This window comes from Dysidea avara, chromosome 12, assembly GCF_963678975.1.
Source record: "Dysidea avara chromosome 12, odDysAvar1.4, whole genome shotgun sequence".
Classification (NCBI taxonomy): Eukaryota; Metazoa; Porifera; class Demospongiae; order Dictyoceratida; family Dysideidae; genus Dysidea; species Dysidea avara.
In genome coordinates this window covers 21,667,821-21,675,895 of record NC_089283.1, presented here as the reverse complement: position 1 = coordinate 21,675,895, position 8,075 = coordinate 21,667,821, and positions in this window count along the sequence as shown.

Here is an 8,075-nt window from a genome sequence, read left to right as displayed (position 1 = left end):
GTTGAGGTACATCATAACATCTACACCAGCTAAAACCTGCTTTATTACATTTTGTGTAGTGATTTGAACTAAGAAGATCTTCTTTTCTACTAGTCTCTCATATTCAAGTGTGTTGGGATACTTTTCAAAATCAATTACAATGTTTTCTGAGCTCTCATATTTTAGTGGTGCCAAATATGCATAGTTCTTTGGCAGAATCTTTACCACACTTTCTGGCGAATCATCAGCGAATATGTACCTGCTCTGTGGACTTGGTTTAGTCATCACATACTGAAGGTCCTTTTTACATGCCAGATTTTCTTCTCTAAATTTAATCCCATTTTTATCGTACTTGTACCAAGCGACGTCTGTCTTCACCAGCTCTACAAAGCCAAGTAGTGTGCTCTCATGTGGGTAACATCCACTGTTTTTTTCTTGTACTGAAAGTTTTGCTGTGAACAAAATGTTGGTCCATTTTACATTCACCTGTTCCCCTATTACATTCAGTTGAGGATTCTTGTATTCTAAAGCCATCTGTAACTTGCTGGGATTTGCACTTCTGACAAATCGTAGTGAAAATTTGTTGTAGTAAGATCTTGCCTCATCGTTAGTATCATCGTGGGCTTCTTCAATCATCATTCCAATGGGAGGGTAGAGAGACACATTAGCACTACATCTCCTAGAGCGTAACTTGTGTATGAACTTCCTTGTAAAGTCTGTCTGTATGTGGTCACTTGTTGCCACAGCTAGAGCAAAAAAGCATGCCAATATCACCACCGCAAGTCTCATGTTTCCACTATACTCACTTCACTGCAAGATTATTTGAGTTAATTCTAAGATCTACCCTCTTTTTATAATCTGTTCTTTGTAGCATTACATCACTTCTTAACATACACCCCCTTTGCTATTCATTAAAAGTTTGTTGTTTTGTTTTAATGAATAAATCCAACCCAAGTGCATGCAAATTGTGTTGGGGGTAATTTCAGTGAATTACACAAGTTGCTATATCATATTCCAAACACCTTTAGTTGCTTTTGTTAAATCATTCTAGTAGTGTATACTATTTGAGTTCCAATACCTATTACATATGGGCAGCCCCCTATAATACTGTGCACTTGAAAGTGTCTTCAGTTTGCGTATTATGCAGTTACATAGTTACCTCAATGGGATCTTATGCACATGGTATAATGAAGTGATATATTATACAGCTATAGGTGGATGCTAAGACAGGCTCCACTGCATTAATGTAGACCTCAACTAAACCATTATATGCATAAATGGTAATATTCTGTGCATATGGATATATCTGTGTAGTGAATTAGATGTTATGCATAGCACTGTAGTGTCTATTGTGTTGAATGCTATTGAGGCATATCAGGAAGTAACTTGTATAGGAAGTTAACCATATGACAAACTAGTTTCCCACTTCAACATTCATTGAAAGACAGTAGCACCACAAATCCGTCATGTCTCTATTAAACTGTATACTTTACTAAACCAACAGTTATCTATTTTAAGGAAATTATGGCATGATAATCCTGAGACGTGCAGTATGCATCATAGTTCTCCTTTGTTGAATTAGCTACTTAATTTTCTGTTTCTATATGAAGTAGCCATACAGTCGGTGATAAGTAATTTGTTGACTTTTCTGTCTGAACCACATTTGGTTTAGTGGAACCTTATGTTATGGATAAAGTACATCATGCAATCTTTATGTTTAGCAGGTTAATAAAATAACCCAACTGTTACATGTCCTTTAAAAATCACACAGTTTCATGTAAATGCTAATTTTTGTTGTCCTTCAAAGCCATGCACTAACAGGTCTATAGTCAGTAAACTGTCCAGCATGATATGAGTGATAAACAATGGAGTGCATCATCACATCCAAACCACTAGTACATTGCAGGATTTGTTGTCTTAATTTGATAAACAAAATGCATGCAGATTTGTTAGGGAAATTTCAGTGTATTGCTAAAGTTGCTGTATCGTTTTCCTAACACCAACTATCATTGCATGCTTCTGATATAGTTCTATTATTACTTCATATGGACAGTCCCTTATAACATCAATATCCAAGAGTCTTTACCTGTAATACAACTATACACACCTTCTGTCTGGATGTTGGGGGTTAGAGGGTACTGGATATTTGTGGTTTGAAAACATATAGCTGTAAGACTGCTTACTGATCTGGATTTCTGGCTGACATGAAGAACTTTTTTAGATGTACGAAGCAGTCAAGCAGGCAGAAGTACATGTATCACTTTTCAACAAGAAAACGACACTAATATCAAGCACGCAGTATCTCTAATAATTATGCATTGGTATATAGTGCATCATAGCTACAATAGATAATTATTATATTCTTAATTAATTTTGATGACTTTACATAACTCTATAGCATTGTATAATTATATAAACAGCAAAACTGCAGCTCTTCTAATACATCAACAGTATGTGTAGTGAATATGAAATGATGTATACAATCCTATTAGAAATATTATTATAACTTTTTCATAATTATGTTTGCTGAGCATCCACATAACCATATCTAATCCAAAACAGCCAAGCTGTAAAAAAACAGTGCGGCCCTCAAAAAGGCTATGGTGAAAAAAGATGTGAAATCCAAGGTGGCGGCCAAGAAATGGCTGTGATGGTAGGTTAATGGTAAAAATTTTAATGACGACAATTCAGGTGAATTTTTGTGCCGCTTGGTCTTGGCAAACAATTCACCTAAATTGCCGTTATTAAAATTTTTACCATTAACCTACCATCACAGCCATTTCTTGGCCGCCACCTTGGATTTCACATCTTTTTTCACCATAGCCTTTTTGAGGGCCGCACTGTTTTTTTACAGCTTGGATTAGATTTCATTTCTTTTTGTATCTGTATACCACAAACTTTGGGACTTTTTTAACCTGTCTTTTTTTTCTTTACCACAGGAAGAAGAAAAGATGAAGCAGATGTACTTTAAATATTTCTGATTTTATCAGTAAATGTACAAATTATATATATATAATACATATATTTATTACAGAACTCTCCATGGTGGTTTCTTTGTAACTGAACACTCTACAAGGTGACTTCTTCTTGATGCCCTCTCTACAGGGTGAATTGTTAGTAGCTGAATAATCTACAAGGTAACTTCTTCTAGCTGATCTCTCTACAGGGTGATTTGTTTGTAGCTGAACTCTCTACAGGGTAACTTCTTCTAACTAATCTTTCTACAGGGCAATTTGTTTGTGGCTGAAGTTTCTACAGGGTGATTTCTTTGAAGCTGAACTCTTTACAAGGTAACCTCTTCTAGCTGATCTTTCTACAGGGAGATTTGTTTGTAGCTGAACTCTCTACAGGTGATTTGTTTGCAGCTGAACTCTCTACATGATGGTTCTTTGTAGCTGAACTCTCTACAAGGTGACTTCTTCTAGCTGATCTTTCTACAGGGAGATTTGTTTGCAGCTGAACTCTCTACATGATATGGTTTCTTTGTAACTGAACACTCTACAAGGTGACTTCTTCTTGATGCCCTCTCTACAGGGTGAATTGTTAGTAGCCGAATAATCTACAAGGTAACTTCTTCTAGCTGATCTCTCTACAGGGTGATTTGTTTGTAGCTGAACTCTCTACAAGGTAACTTCTTCTAACTAATCTTTCTACAGGGCAATTTGTTTGTGGCTGAAGTTTCTACAGGGTGATTTCTTTGAAGCTGAACTCTCTACAAGGTAACTTCTTCTAGCTGATCTTTCTACAGGGAGATTTGTTTGTAGCTGAACTCTCTACAGGTGATTTGTTTGCAGCTGAACTCTCTACATGATGGTTTCTTGGTAGCTGAACTCTCTACAAGGTAATTTCTTTTAGCTGATGTCTCTACAAGGTCACTAGTTTGTAGCTGAACTCTCTACATTATGATTTCTTTGTAACTGAACTCTCTACAAGGTGACTCCTTCTAGCTGATCTTTCTATAGGGTGATTTGTTTGTAGCTGAACCCTCTACAAAGAAACTTCTTCTAGCTGATCTCTCTACAGGGAGATTTGTTTGTAGCTGAACTCTCTACAGGTGATTTGTTTGCAGCTGAACTCTCTACATGATGGTTTCTTTGCAGCTGAACTCTCTACAAGATAACTTCTTCTAGCTGATCTCTCTATAGGGAGATTTGTTTGTAGCTGAACTCTCTACAGGTTATTTGTTTGCAGCTGAACTCTCTACATGATGGTTTCTTTGTAGCTGAACTCTCTACAAGATAACTTTTTCTAGCTGATCTCTCTACAGAGAGATTTGTTTGTAGCTGAACGCTCTATAGGTGATTTGTTTGCAGCTGAACTCTCTACAACATGGTTTCTTTGTAGCTGAACTCTCCACAAGGTAACTTCTTCTAGCTGATCTTTCTACAGGGTGATTTGTTTGTAGCTGAACTCTCTACAAGGAAACTTCTTCTAGCTGATCTCTCTACAGGGAGATTTGTTTGTAGCTGAACTCTCTACAGGTGATTTGTTTGCAGCTGAACTCTCTACATGGTGGTTTCTTTGTAGCTGAACTCTCTACAAGGTAATTTCTTTTAGCTGATGTCTCTACAAGGTCACTAGTTTGTAGCTGAATTCTCTACATGATGGTTTCTTTGTAACTGAACTCTCTACAAGGTGACTCCTTCTAGCTGATCTTTCTACAGGGTGATTTGTTTGTAGCTGAACTCTCTACAAGGAAACTTCTTCTAGCTGATCTCTCTACAGGGAAATTTGCTTGTAGCTGAACTCTCTACAGTTGTTTTGTTTGCAGCTGAACTCTCTAGATGATGGTTTCTTTGTAGCTGAACTCTCTACAAGGTAATTTCTTCTAGCTGATCTTTCTACAGGGTAATTTGTTTGTAGCTGAACTCTCTACAAGGAAACTTCGTCTAGCTGATCTCTCTACAGGGAGATTTGCTTGTAGCTGAACTCTCTATAAGGTAACTTCTTTTAGCTGATGTCTCTACAAGGTCACTAGTTTGTAGCTGAACTTTCTACATGATGGTTTCTTTGTAACTGAACTCTCTGCAAGGTTACTTCTTCTAGCTGATCTCTCTACAGGGTGATTTGTTTGTAGCTGAACTCTCTACAGGTGATTTGTTTGCAGCTAAACTCTTTACATGATGGTTTCTTTGTAGCTGAACTCTCTACAAGGTAACTTCTTCTATTGATCTCTCTACAGGGCGATTTGTTTGTAGTTGAACTCTCTACATGGTAGTTTCTTTGTAGCTGAACTCTACAAGGTGATTTCTTCTAGCTGAACTATCCCTTTCCATAGTTGCATGAACTCCCTATAAGGTAACTCTTTCTAGCTGATCTCTCTACAGGGTGAATTGTTTGTAGCTGATCTCTCTACAGGGTGACTTGTTTCTAGCTGATCTCTATACAGGTTGCTTGTTTCTAGCTGATCTCTTGAATTCTCTTCAGGGTGACTGCTCTATTAGGATGACTGCTCTATTAGAGTATCTCGATCTCGCACTTGCTGCACCAAGTTGGATTTCGTGTTATAACTCTGTGGCTTTAAGTATGATTCTTCTACACCATTGAAGAGCCTTTCTAAGATGATTACTCCATCTATACAGCGATTTTCAAAGCATTCCCCCTAGCGGTTTATCTGGTAGGCATGGCAAGTAGTCGTTTTTTATTAGCTAATCTCGATTGCGTAATTGTTACACACTGTTGGTTTTTTCGTTGTATCTTCCTGGTTTTTAGCTCGATTTCTTTCAAACCACAAAAGGTTTGAGGTTCAATAGTTAACCTATTCACCCACCGATTTTCAGCTTCTTCCCATATGCGGTTTACCCTGTAGGCGTGACAACATATTGGTGTTATTTTTCGTGAATAATCAATCATAACTCTTTACCTGTTTATCGTATCCTAGCCAAAGTTGGTACAGAGATGCGCCTTGATACCCCCCTTCTGTGTGCCAAATTTCAAGGCAATCGGATATGGCGTTCGCGTTTTATAGCAGTTTTTGTAAGTGTGCGAAAAGAGGAAGAAAAATAATAAGAAAAAAAAAAACGAAGAAACTAAGCCAAGTTTTGAAGTCGCATATCTCGGGAACGCGTGAAGCGATTTCACTCTGATTTGGAATGTGGAGTGCTGAAGGTGGAGGGAGTGTCCACAGCAAAAATCGTCTTGTTTCATCAAGGCAGCACAGAGCTACGGAGGTGCGAAAATTGCGTTTTCTTTCTTCCTGTCAATATACTACGGGTGTTGCGCGCCGGCTTCTTGGGCCGCACGACACACTACGTGTGTCTTGATTCATTGTCTAATATGGTAACTATATTGACTACCAAACCCTCAAGACCACATGTAGGGAATTCTCTGCTATTAGAACTTTATCATAACATAATTATACTTTGCTAAACTAACTATTCTATAATACAGGTGGTGATGGTATACGTATTATACTTAGAAAAGATAGTAGATGCATTACTGTGCATGGGGAATGTTAGGTATCTTGAACACTAAAGAGTTGTTCTGAGAGGAGTATCGATCAATGACTCAGTGAGTGCATGCTTAATGTCAGTCTCTGTACAACTGATGGTTGTACAGTTGGAAATACAGTGCCTGCCTAATCAGCTAGCTATCTAATAAGATTATGGCCAATATAAAAATTCCCAAAATATGCATGTCATTGGTGTGCCTGCTTAATGTAGCCACCTACTTTGGCTCTGACATACATTAATCAAAATACACACGTTTCACTTTACAGTGACTTGTTGACAATCACATGCAAGAGACATTATGCACACGTAGTCTAGTATGAAGATTTAAAAAGGATCGACCTAGTCTGCAGAGACTAACTAGTATACCCACTAGTTGTGTAATACCGTACCCTGGTGTACTATGAATAAATTGTTAAAATCTACCATTGTGTCTTACTTGTTTCCTTTAGCACACATGTACTCTATGAGAATTGACCATTCATAGGGTAAATTGTATATTATCTTAATGATAAAAGCATACATGCATACATACGTATTTACATAACATAATTAATACACAGATATCATCTACTATTGTGTGACAATGTTAATGTTCTCTGGGAGAGGGTTGAGACTAGCAGCATCAGGACTGCTTTGAAACCTTTCATGGCGACTCAAGTTTATATCCCGAAATCGTTGATTATAGCTGTCATTCAAAACACTAACATATTTCTCGGGGTTGATGATCCGCTGGAATAAACTGTGGTCCTTTTTAAGGGTCAAATTTATGCTACCACCAGGAGTAATAGAATCTGTATGGTATTTGAGATACATCATCACGTCTACTCCAGTTATTACTTCTAAAACTTTATATTGAAGATCTGTGTGTACTAGAAATACTTTCTTCTTTATCAATCTCTCGTATTCAACTGTTTCAGGGTACATGTTGTAGTCTATTACAATGTTTTCTGAGCTCTCATATTTGATCGGCATTCTGTAAGCTATAAAGAGAGGAAGTACTTGTACTCTACTGTTGTCTGTGGCAAATATGTTTGACCTTTGAGATGGCTTTGTCATCACATATTGCCTTTCTGGGTCGGCCAGCCACCGTTCACTGCGTACGTTTACTGCATTGTTGTCCTTATACCAAGCTGTATCTGTCTCAACCAGTTCAACAAAGCCAAGGTAAGAGCTATCACAGTTTTTTCTTGTCTTCATGTTTATTCTAAGCATTGCCACAAAGAGAAGATTATACCAGTCAATTTTAACTTGTCTGTTTTCATTCAAGCTCACTTGAGGTTTCTTGTATTCAACAGCAACTTGAAATGTGCTTTCTGAACCCGCTTGTGGTGTAGTGGGAAAACTATTATAGTATGACCTAATAGCTGCATTGGTGTCACCAGGGGCCTGCATCAGTTGCTTCTCATTCAAAGGGTAATATGAGATAACTACACGACATGCTTGCCCAGCACTTCTTTTTAGAGAATGAGTGTCTTTAGAAGAAACAATTTTAGCTGCTGAAGACTGATGAGCAACCAACAGGAGAGATAACAACAGAAGCAAAAACATTCTTGTAACAACTGTTTTACAATTAGCCTGATTTGAACAATAATGTGAATGGCTCATTCATTTTATACCACTTTGTTTCTAGTATTACCCAACAAT